The sequence below is a fragment of the Pinus tabuliformis genome, chromosome 2_2 (genome assembly GCF_031772625.1).
Source record: "Pinus tabuliformis cultivar Carrire ecotype Pingquan chromosome 2_2, CPIR1, whole genome shotgun sequence".
NCBI lineage: Eukaryota > Viridiplantae > Streptophyta > Pinopsida > Pinales > Pinaceae > Pinus > Pinus tabuliformis.
This window is the reverse complement of record NC_142300.1, coordinates 978,709,378-978,721,533: the sequence shown is the minus strand read 5'-3', so window position 1 is coordinate 978,721,533 and position 12,156 is coordinate 978,709,378.

Sequence of the window (12,156 nt, the reverse complement as noted above, 5' to 3'; positions counted from 1 at the left end):
CTCAAATCTTGAGATGCTATCAAACCCCCTATTGATGTTTCATGTGAGAGAACACGAGATCCTAAAGCAGGATAGTGTTCAAAAAAACTTTTGTTGATATCAAAATTACAAAATTGGAAGAAATTGGCACTCTCTGTGAAAAGGGAGTGATCTCACAGGAGGAGAATCGAAAAACTGTAAATAATCTCAAAGAATAGTGGGTTAAGAGGAAGTTTATGGAGGAGTGGACAAGATGGGAACGAAAAAAAAAAAAAAAAATTAAGGAAAAGGATGAATGAGTGCAACAGTTACAGCAGCAAATTCAGAACTTAAAAGATGATAAAAATAAGTTGTATGGAGTCACCCTGAGCCTGTTGGGGTGTAGAAGCCCTTCCCCATCCTATCCAATCTTTCTTCGGGAAAGATTTTATTTGTTTCAATTAAAAGTTGTCTATGAGAATATACCATATCTGGGTAATTCTACCGAGACTTTTTTAGATGTTTTTCATGCATGTGATTTTAATGAGCAAATCCTACTTTCTGAGATTTTTCTACATGATATGATTTGTGAATACGCTAGCCTGCATATGGTTGTGCACATTTTCTCCTACATGGTGGACTTACAGTTGCGCGCCTTCATCTCTTTCATGAGATATTAAGCAAAATGGCATCTATCCATGAAGTCATATGACACCAATGAAGAGAAGGCAACCTTGTGGATAAGAGAAGAACTAGGAATGGCTAATGAATTAAGGCGTGAATTTAGGAAGTTTCTGAGTACCCCTGATATAAGGGAATAATCAACCATCTACAAGAAGAGGATTGTCATGTTTTTCCTTAATCAATTTACATAGCTAAAGAGACGAGCATTGACTGGATGCCTTAAATGTACAGAGGCTAGTAGTGCAAGTCTGCAGGAGCATGGCCCTTTTAAGTTTCCTAATTTTTTGCAATGATTTTGATGAGCAAATCTTACTTTGTGAGATTTTTCTACATAATATGATTTGTGAATACGATAGCCTGCATATGGTTGTGCACATTTTCTCCTACATGGGGGACTTGTAGTTGTGCATATTCATCTCTTTCATAAGGAATTAAGTAGAATGGCATCTAGCCATGAAGTCATCTGACACTAATGAAGAGAAGGCAGCTTTGTGGATAAGAGCAGAACCAGGCATGGCTACTGAATTAAGGCATGAATTTAGGATGTTTTTGAGTACCCCTGATATAAGGGAATAATCATCCATCTACAGGAAGAGGATTGTCGTATTTTTCCTCAACCTCTTTACATAGCTGAAGTGTTCAGCATTGACTGGATGCCTTAAATGTACAAAGGCTAGTGGTGCAAGTATGTTGGAGCGTGGCCCTTTTCGGTTTCCTAATTTTTCGGTTCCTCTTACATGGGTTCCAAAATTTGCCAAGATTGTGAATTCAATGGGAGCCTTATGGATAGGGATTAGATTTAAGTATCCCTTGATTTGGCTTCCAGTTGAAGAATACCAACCCCATTATCGATTGTGTGATTATGAGGAGGAATCATGGTTGCATCAGCTAATGGCTAATCACGGTTATAAACTAGCTGAAGATATTGTTGGTGCTTATAACTTGACCTACTTACAATAGTGATACAACAATAGTACCTAAAGATTATACATGAGGAAATGCATTTGCTTCAGTTGGGGGGAGATGTTGAGTGCAGTTTTTAAGTATACCTTATACACCTCTTTCCCCATTTTTTATCATTCTCTCTCTATATACCTACGAACTTTATGTCCCAATTACCATTTTCCCTAGTTATAAGAGCAACCCTTTCTCAACATATTTATTTTCCATCTTTCGTTAAATATCAAATGAAGTGATGTCTTTTTGAGATGGCTAACTAAGGTAATTGTGGAGAAGTTCTCTAGTTATTTTTATTTTAGGTGTTACCTACAACTAAGGACTAAGGATGAGCAATTGTTGTTGTCACTTGCTGTTACACTTCGAGGATTTGTTGTTACAGTCCAAAGTTTTGTTGTTACACCTCGAGTTGTTGTTACATCTCAAGTTGTTTTTACACCACAACTACCAAAGATCGTGGTTGTTGTTTTCAAAGATAGTTGTCAAGAATCATGAATTATATACGGACGGTCAAAGGATCTTAGTGGTTATGATTGTGGAGATGATGTAACTTGAATTGGTATTTTATTGGAAAACTATTTGTAACACTTTCTATTTTTCTCTTAATATCGATTAACATGAAAATCATGAGATTCTCATGACTGATCTGTTCCCTAATTTTCAGGGCTTGTAAACTTTATAAAAAGGTTCAATTCCATGAAAATGGAATGACAACACAGGCACAACATCGACATTTTGATCTTGTAATTTCTAGTTATTTTTAATACATAACACTTCTGGTGATGTTCATACAAATTATGTGTTGAGTTTTAACTAGTTTCCATTTCATCCTTGTGCCCTGCTAGGGAGGAAGGGCCCTCCTCTTTAGCAGGGATTGCAGTAGTAGTAAATTAGTTGTTTGGTTTATCTTTTCTTTAAGTGTGATTTATTAATGTTGTTGTATGAATTGTAGTATGGATGAACTTCTGTATTTTAGATTCATTATATGTTGTTACACAGGATTAGTTAGAACTATAATATTTAATGAGTTGATACAGTTTTACTAATGATGTTTGGTGTGCTTGTTCCTTGAGAAAAACATGAAGTGTGATGAGTGAATTTCATTCCTATAGAATGTCTTTTTAATTTTTGCATGAGTGCTTTAAGTTCTGTAATTGTGTTCAATGACATTTTCATTCATTTCTTTCCCTGATTGTTATGTATCGACATAGATAGTGCGGACACATTTGAAATAAACAAACCTACCCTAGTTAACAATTAAATTGTTGTGGTTCAGTCAAATTAAACAATGATTAAATCGACAAAACACCTATGATGGATTGTGCAATTCCAATTGAGGAATTCTCCTAATTAGTAGGAGCTAATTCCCAAGGAAACAACGCAAGGAAATTGGGTGTTGGCCTAGGCTTGTCTAGGAAGCGGTGAGACAGATAAATATAGTGCAAAGGTTTCTCGGGATTGACAAAAGAATTGTGATCTTCTCATATTTTATGACTAATGAAATATACAGATAGAAGGGATTTTTAGTTGTGGCTTTCCCCAAGAAATCAATGTGTAATGTGTTGATTGAATTATTTCTCTTGTATGCTTTGTGATTTCTCGATCAAGAAATTATTTCCACTTATGAGTACAGTAGATTCAAGTCTTTTTTTTTAGAAAATTACATAAGCATTTTGAATATACAAGGAATTTCTACATGGTATCAAAGCTGAAATCACACTAGAAGAGAAGAATACGAGTTTGTCTTTACAGGTGAAATCGAATTTATAAGATTATTCTTAAGAGCCAGCAGGATGTTATTCTATATATTGAGAATTGATTATGCCCTTAAGGGTAGATCGAATTATATAGCTTAGAAGGACGGAATGGAGGCAATGTTGGAAGACAATGGGTTGAAGGAATTCATAGATAATGATATTCCTAAGCCTCCAATAACTGATGCTCAATATCTGGAAAAGTGGATGAAATGTGTGGCAAAGGCGAGGAGGACCATACTAGAAGGAGTTCAATATCATATTGTCTCGAATCTCTATGGGAAGGATACACCATATGCAATGTGGCAAGCCTTGATATTATTGTTTTAGAACAATAGTGACCATAGGAAGCTGACAGTGAAGAACAAGCTTTGGAAGATCAAAATGGAGAAGGGCGACACAATACCACAATACTCGAGCAGGTTCACCCAAGGATGAGGTCAATAGATTTGGTATTACAATTGTTGAAGATGACCTAGTCAACCTAGCACTTCTAGGCCTCCCCAAGTGCTGGCACAACTACCATGATTTGGTAAGTGGGAGGGGCCATCTACCAAAGTGAGAGTGTTTATGGTATGACTTGGTGTAAGAAGAGATCAGGCGAAACCCTAGAGATGGAACCTCATCCAAGCATGACAAGGAGGAGAATTTTTCCTTGGATGGAAATTAAAATAAATGGAAAGGGACGAAATCCTATTCCAAAGTGGATTCCAATTACGACAGCAAGAAGGACTTGTCAAAGATTAAATTTTTTCAATGTCATGAGTTGGGACGCTATGCCATGAAGTGTCCACACAAGAAGGAAACACGAAGCCTTCAGGAGGAGGGCAAGTGAAGCACTAGCTTCACAATTTGAGTTGGATTTTACACTCATTGCATGCAAGGTGACATCGATGATGGGAAGTGTGTGGTATTTGGGTAGTGGAGCCTCATTCCATATGACGGGAAACAAATACTTTTTTAGTAACTTGGAGAAGGACCTCTAGGTGCACATTGAGATGGGAGATGATGGGAGGTATAGTATGACTGACATCGGTATTGTTACTTTCCAGAGGGTGTTTGGTTCTCCTCACATTAAAATATGCCATGTATGTTATGGGTCTAAAGGAGAATTTAGTTTCAATTGCTATGTTGGAAGACCGTGGCTACGATGTGATATTTAGTAAAGGAAAGGATTTCCTTCATCACATAACCAAAATACAAGTGAAGGATCAAGGTTCAAGTGAAGAACCTCTATAAATTGGATGTAGAATACTATTTTTCTTTGAGCATGAAAGCGAAGAAGGTGTAGAGTCGAGACATCAGTGAATTATAGCATAGAATATTGAGCCATTTGCACCATGTATCTTTAAACATCATTCAACATATTTCTACAAGACTTCCCAAGGGTGCAATAGAGAAGAGATATACATGCAAAGGGTGTACATTGGGGAAGTACACCAAAGCCACCTTTCATGATAAGGACAGTTGAGGGAAAGCGGTCCTTGAAAGAGTTCACTCAGATGTGTGTGGACCGTTCTTGATAGCCGCCACGACCAAACACAAGTATTATGTGATATTTGTAGATGATTTATCACATATGTGTTGGATTTTCTTCATGCAAAAGAAAGATTAAACATTCTCTAAATTATGTAATGGTGGAGAATGTGTCAAATGAGTTCAAGAACTTTTGTGCATCAAAAGAAATTTGACGAGAGTTAATATCACCCCATAACACACAGGAGAATGGGGTGGCTAAACAGAAGAAAAAAAATATTGTGGGAGTTGAATGGGAAATATTACATGATGAGGGCCTACCATTGCACTTGTGGGCTAAAGCTTGCAAGATAGTGATACATCTGTAGAACAGGAGTCCTCATCGGATTCTTGCGATGAGTACACCAGAAGAAGTTTTTTTAGGTAAGAAATCAGATGTGGCACACTTCAGGATCTTTGGTTCATTAGTTTACTGTCATGTTACCAAGGATGCAAGAAAAAATCTAGAGGCGACAGCTAAGTTGGGCATATTTGTGGGGTACACTGATACACCTCACAACTATCGGGCATACCTTCTATCTCATAGGATGAAAATTTTTCATAGAGATGTGAATTTAAATGAAGAGAAGACCATGAGATGTTCCCTTGAGAGGGAGCATTAGTTACATGCAGATCAGGAGCTTTTAACTCCAAAGGAAGAACCTTATGATGATGTGGAGTAACCACATGTAGAGGAGCGGAGAGTGGAAGCACCCACTCATGCAAATACTTCAATAGATGGAAGGAAGCACACCAGAGAAGCTAACAGATTGATGCATGATGCTAGAGAGAATTTGGGAGCACCCACATCATAGCACAGGCAGAAGAGGTCAATAGATTGATACACTGGCTACATGGCTTTCATGAGCAAGAGTGTAGAGATTGAGACACCCTCATTCAAGGAAGCAGTACAGCTAACAATATGGGTTGATGCCATGGTAGAGAGGTGTGACTCCATTATCAGGAACAGTGCTTGGGAAGTTGTCCCAAGGCCAAAGGACAAGTCAGTGGTAGGTTCCAGGTGGATCTACAACGTGAAGCAAGCAATAGATGGGAGTGTCAAGAAACTCAAGGCAAAATTTGTGTCCAAGGGGTTCTCTCATGTGGACGAAATTGATTACGAGGAGACTTTTTCTCTAGTAGTAGATGGATGTGAAGACAAAATTCCTTAATGGAGTGATTGAGGAAGTGGTGTACATAAAGTAGCCAAAAGGATTTGAGACCTTCAACATAGATTCACATGTGTGCAGACTCAAGTGAGAGTTGTATAGATTGAAACAAGCACCTCATGCTTGGTACACCGGGATAGACAATTATTTCACCAGGTTAGGCTTCACCAAAAGTGAAGCAGATGCAATCCTTTATCATATTGTGGTTGAAGGTGAATTATTGATTATAGTGTTATATGTTGATGATTTAATTCTAACACGTGATGAGAAGTTAGTCAAATCTTGTAAAGAGGGTCTTCCAAGAGAATTCGAGATGAAGGACCTGGGGCTCATGCATTATTTCCTTGGTATGGAAGTATAGCAAGGAGATAAGGAACTATGTCTCTTAGGGAAAGTATGCCAATGAGATACTAAAGAAGTTCCACATTGAGAGCTGCAAACCCATGGAGACTCCTCTAGCAGGGAATTGGAGGAAGGAATATGCTACTTCAGGCGAATTGGTAGAGGCTACCATTTACATTCAACTTGTGGGTTCATCTTGTGGGAAGCATATGGGTTCACTATGGTTTGCAGTTAACCAGCCTAGTTAAGAAATGGTTAAGCCAACCAAACTCTATTGGAAGGTAGTTAAACATGTGTTGAGATATGTCATAAGCACCACTCAGTTTGGTCTTTGGTACAAACACGCATGGACTGAAGATTCAAGGCTTCACAGATGTAGATTGGGTAGGGATTCCATCAGACAAGAAGAGCACATCGAGGGGAATATTTAGTATTGGGTCAGAAATAGTTTCTTGGTACAACAGGAAGTAGAGATTAGTTGCACTTAGTTCAGCAAAAGGAAAGTACATGGTTGTTAGTCAAGAATCTTGTGAGGCTATCTCTACCTGGATGAGGAAGATCATTTTTGGGTTATTTGGTCAGCATATGGATCCTACAGTTATTTACTATGACAATCATAGTTGTATCAAACTCTCTGAGAATCCAATTTTTCATGATCGGTCCAAACATATCGACATCTAGTATCACCATCTCAAAAATTGTGTGCAGAAGTGGATCGTGTTGCTCTACATAAGCAATTTGAATCTACAAGGAATTTCTACAATAGACACTCCATTCCCTTAAAATACCTTAAGGAGGATGTTGTCATTACATCTGCCAAGTTGTTTAGGTTGGAAATATTGAAAGAATTTGCTTTTCATCATCTACTTTAGTTGTCTCACAAATTTGAATATTATTTCTACTATAGAATTTTAGGTTTTATTCAATGTCCTATTTCACTATGAAGCTCATGAGATTTTATTCTTCCCTTGGAACCTTTGATTTTTATTTTTTTATTTTTATTTTCTAGATTGCAATAATAAAAAGACAGTTTTGATCTTTTAACTTTAGTTAATGTTCTCTTTAGAATAATAATTCTACTATCACTCCACATTTTCACTTTGAAAATTAGTAATGATAATTCTTAAATAGTATTTATATATTGAGCACTTCCTACTTTACTACCCCTAATGATTTAACCAAGAAAATGTATCTCTTATGTAATCTATTTTCCTAATTAAAGTACCGCCACTGTAAGACCCTCATCATTCATGTTAATTCACAAATCTCTCATAATATTTATAGCGAAACAAAAAGTAAAAGGAACTAAAACACTAGTGAAAAAAACAATTTGTATAATTTATAATTATAAGAAGGTAGACTATAGAAAAAAAAATAGCTGCAAAGTTAGAATCTACGCATCATTTTCAAAACCTGTGTTGCTATGCTTATCTTTAACATGTTAACATATGAAAGATCTTATAACTTTCAATAGATCAAACATATGATCAATAAATAAAAACTAATTAACATTAATTATATTACTTCGACATTAATACATAAAGTCCAGTATAAACCATTGCTAGAAACATTTTAAACTTCCTGTGAAAGAGCTTAGAACTTTCAATAGATCAAACATATTATCAATAAATAAAAACTAATTAACAATAATTATATTACTTTGACTCTAATAGGTAAAGTCCAATATAAACCATTGTTAAAAACATTGTAAACTTCCTGTAGAAGACCTTATAACTTTCAATACATCAAATATATTATCAATAGATAAAAACTAATTAACAATAATTATATTACTTTGACTCTAATACATAAAGTCCAATACAAGCCATTGTGAGAAAAGTTGTAAACTTCCTTTAAGTGAGTTTCACATGAAACAAGAGAAAAATACATGTTAAACTAAGAACATATCTTTAGTCTCTCTCACTCTACGTTACCCTAAGACGAAGTCCAACAATCAACAAAACACTACCTTACAACACTCATTCTATAGCCTTAGTTTATTAATCCTGTGATATGAATTAATCAAGATCTATGACTCTCTAGCCTTGCTTTCTTAAGCTTATGAAGTGGATTAATCAGTGTCCATCCATTGGCTATAGTTTTTATTAAATTTGATATACGATTCATTGACCTTTTATTATTTGCTTTAATGCAGGTCCATCCATCACTCGAAGTCGATGTTTGATCCTCATTTACCAGATAATCTAACTCCAGTTCTTGCAACCTTTTCTTAATCTTGAAAGAACATGCCATTGTCATCAGAGTGTTTGCATCTAAGCCCTCCTTTGGGAATTCTCGCAAAAAGCGTAAGAGACTCTCAAAGGGCAATGTCAACAGATGATCGTGAAACAATTGCAGCAGAGCCACACCCACTCTGAAAATTGTCTTTATACCCTCGTACAGAAAAACATCCCAAATCTGAACAACTAATGGAAACGGAAAATCTGTAGAAAAAATAGTCATAAACCAGTTGCTTGCATACATTAATATCGTGATCATCTGCTCCTCAAAATGTTTACCCAGCAGGGGAAGCTTCTCCTTCACAAGCATTTCAAACTGAAAAAAGTATTGGTGGAGTAAAGGAAAACCTTCTAAATACACACCTCGAGTTTGCATGTTTTTTAGTAGTGCCACCATAACCCAAAAGGCTTCTTCCTCATTCATGTAAATTAGAAGCGTCCCTGCTATAAAATTCATCCCCTGCGTATATCCCACCTCTTTGTCATAAACCGAATATGCCTTCAACACATTACAGAGAGCCCTGTGCTGATCCAAAATGGATCTAACATAGACTTATAAGTCTATGAATTTTCCTCACAGAGGAAAAATGAAATTCAAAGGATGCTCCTGGAAATATTCTCATTACAGAGATCTCTTCATTCTGAATCTAATGCAATTTGAATGGGCTAAAATGGACTTTGAATGAAGAAGTTATTGCAAAAAGAAGATTGCCCATTATCCTTAGAAAAGGAGGCAAATCCTTATGAAAATGGGCTTAAGGCTTTATATGTGTTCCTTAAGGAAATCACATCAGAAAGGTTCAAAGGGCGGAGCAGCAGGCCTTAAGGGCTCCCTGATAGTGATCTCCGATATATCGCATCGGAGGAAGGCCTTCATGCGATATCGGAACCCTAGGCGAGCGATTTGCGATTTCGATCGGCGAATCGGCGATCGGTGATCGGCACAGTCAAAGGGAAGTTGCATAGACTCCGAGTCATTGCGACTTGTGATATGCGATGTGCCGATAGCACGATCGGCAATCAGGATCGCAACAATACAAAGGGACCATGCCATTGCGACTTGTGATGAGAGATGATGTGATCGCATCCAAACCGTTGGATCGCGAGCTTGATCGGACAGTGGAGGATCAACAGCAGGATATCGCATCGCTATTATGTTAATTCCATGAACCGGAGATCCTACTTGTTGCGATTGTGATATGTGATCAGAGCCCGGACCTGATAGGATTATAAACACAATTTCATATCATTTCAAATCCGGATTTACGGGATTTCTTTGTATTTTCCCGTGTATTGGGGTTTTGGCCATACGCAATGTGATTGCGATATGTGATAGAATGATGGACCTAAGAGGATTATAGGGGTGATTCTATATTATGGCAAAATGCCCCATGATGGGTTTTCATCAGTTTTCCTGTGTATTGCGTTACGTGTTCGAACGCGGGATTTCTACAGGAGGAAGGCTGAACGGTTGGGTTTCCTGTGCTCGCCGGTTCATTTCAATGGAAAGCTACTTCTTGTAATGAAACAGTCAGTCTTCGATGATGGAGGTGGACTGTAACTGATGTGTTGTAAAAACATAAAGAATAGAATTGACATGGATTCGCGCAGAGGTCGAACAAAACACAGAAATCATAGAGAAAGAGGATTCCCAGAGGCACAGGTAGAGGAATGCTCAGAGAGAGCTCAGAGAAGCTCGAGAAGCCCAAGGATGCTCAGTGAATACTCAGGAAGAGTAAGAGAATGTTGAGTGATGCGCAGAGGTAGTTTGCGGAGTGAGGAAGGTTCGGTGCAGTGTAAGAGTTGATCAGAGCCAAACAAAGAGCCCAAGAGCCGCAGAGCCAGAGCGCTTGACAGAGAGAGCCACCAGAGGTTGGAGGCTTGACAGAGGCATAGCCACCAGAGGTTGGAGGCAGATCCAAAGAGCCAAAGAGCTCAAATCAGTCTTCTAAGAGCCATGATGTTGTAATGAAGTTCAAAACAGCAAAGAGATCAAATGATCAAGCTCTTGATGATGTTCGATGTGTGCTAAAGACAGAAGAAGGAGTTCCAGAGATAGTTAAGAGAGTTCTAAGGGAGTTGGTGCAAGCTAGAGCTCAAGATATCTCAGAGCACTAATTAAAGGAGCCTAGTCCATAGAAGCCTAGATCAGTCTGCAGAGTAAGGATAGCCAGGGGTAAGATGGTATTCTAATCCCATAGGTATAGTTGTAAACCTATGGAGTTGAGTGTGGAACTTGTAAAAGAATTTAAGCCATAATCCCAAAGAGCCTAATCGAGTTTATTAGAGCTCAACGAGACGCAACCCAAGATATCAGGGTGAACTCCATATTATATTGTTGTCTTATGTGTTTTCTTATTTTCTGCTTTATTTACTGTTATATGTATTTTATATCAGTTTAAGCAAATGAAGTTAAGGCACATGATCAGTTAAGGACAAACACAGGCATACACCTATTTCAAGTTATTTATTCTACAAATTGTCAATCATAAGCATAGATCTTGGGAATATATAAGCTTTGGAGTAGGAGAGGTTCTTGTAAGCATGACAAGAAGCCTTTAGGTCCCCATTTCAGATCAGGTGGTATCGGAGCTTAAGTTATATCGGAGATGGTTGATTAACCCCACCTTCAAAGAAGGTTATATCAGAGCATCAAGTTGATTAAACCCACCTTCAAAGAAGGTTATATCAGAGCTAGTTATATCAGAACTGGTTATACCAAAGCAGATGGTCTCATGATGCAAGTGGTATTAGAGTAGAATGCTTTATTAACAAAGCAATCTATATGCTTGTTTGACTTGAAAGGTGTTTAAACAGTCAAGGATTTATTGTTTGATGTTTGTAAACTGACTATTGTTTGAGTTTGCAGAGGTGAAGGGAAAGTTATTGATAGCTAAGACCAGGAGAGGACAAGAAGGAAGAAGAGCTAAAGGAATTCTTCTTATCCCAAAGGACCTCAATGAAATCCTTGAAGCATAAGAAGTTTGTTGCAAAAGGTTGCTTGAATAAGCTCTTTGTTAATCTTGTTTGAATTCCTTTTGCTCATTCTAATGATGACAACTTCTACAAGTGAGTCCTCAAATTCTTCTTTCTTCATTAGATTCTTTGATGAAGACATGAAGCAAGACTTGTTCATCATGATGGATATGGTGAGAGAAATGTATGAGGATGGAAGGAAGAGCATCATACTTCGAGAGCAGTTGAATTCCATGAAGGAAGAGTAGCAATTGATTTCTGACAAATTGCAGGAAATAAAGAGACAACTTCATATTGCAAATATGAACCTAGAAAGGATGCATGAGTTGGAGACACAGCTCCTTCTTTCCAAAGAAGCCTTGGTCAAGTATCAACTTGAAGAAGAGGTAAACAATTCCTATTTGTCTTCAAATTCTTCTAAGAACATTTATGTTGGTTCTTTTGAAAAACATACCAGAGGCATAGGGTCCAAGTTAATGTCCAAGATTGGCTATGAAGGAAAAGGATTGGGCAAACATGCATAGGGTATTGTTGAGCCAATAATGGTTGAGGAAAGGCCTA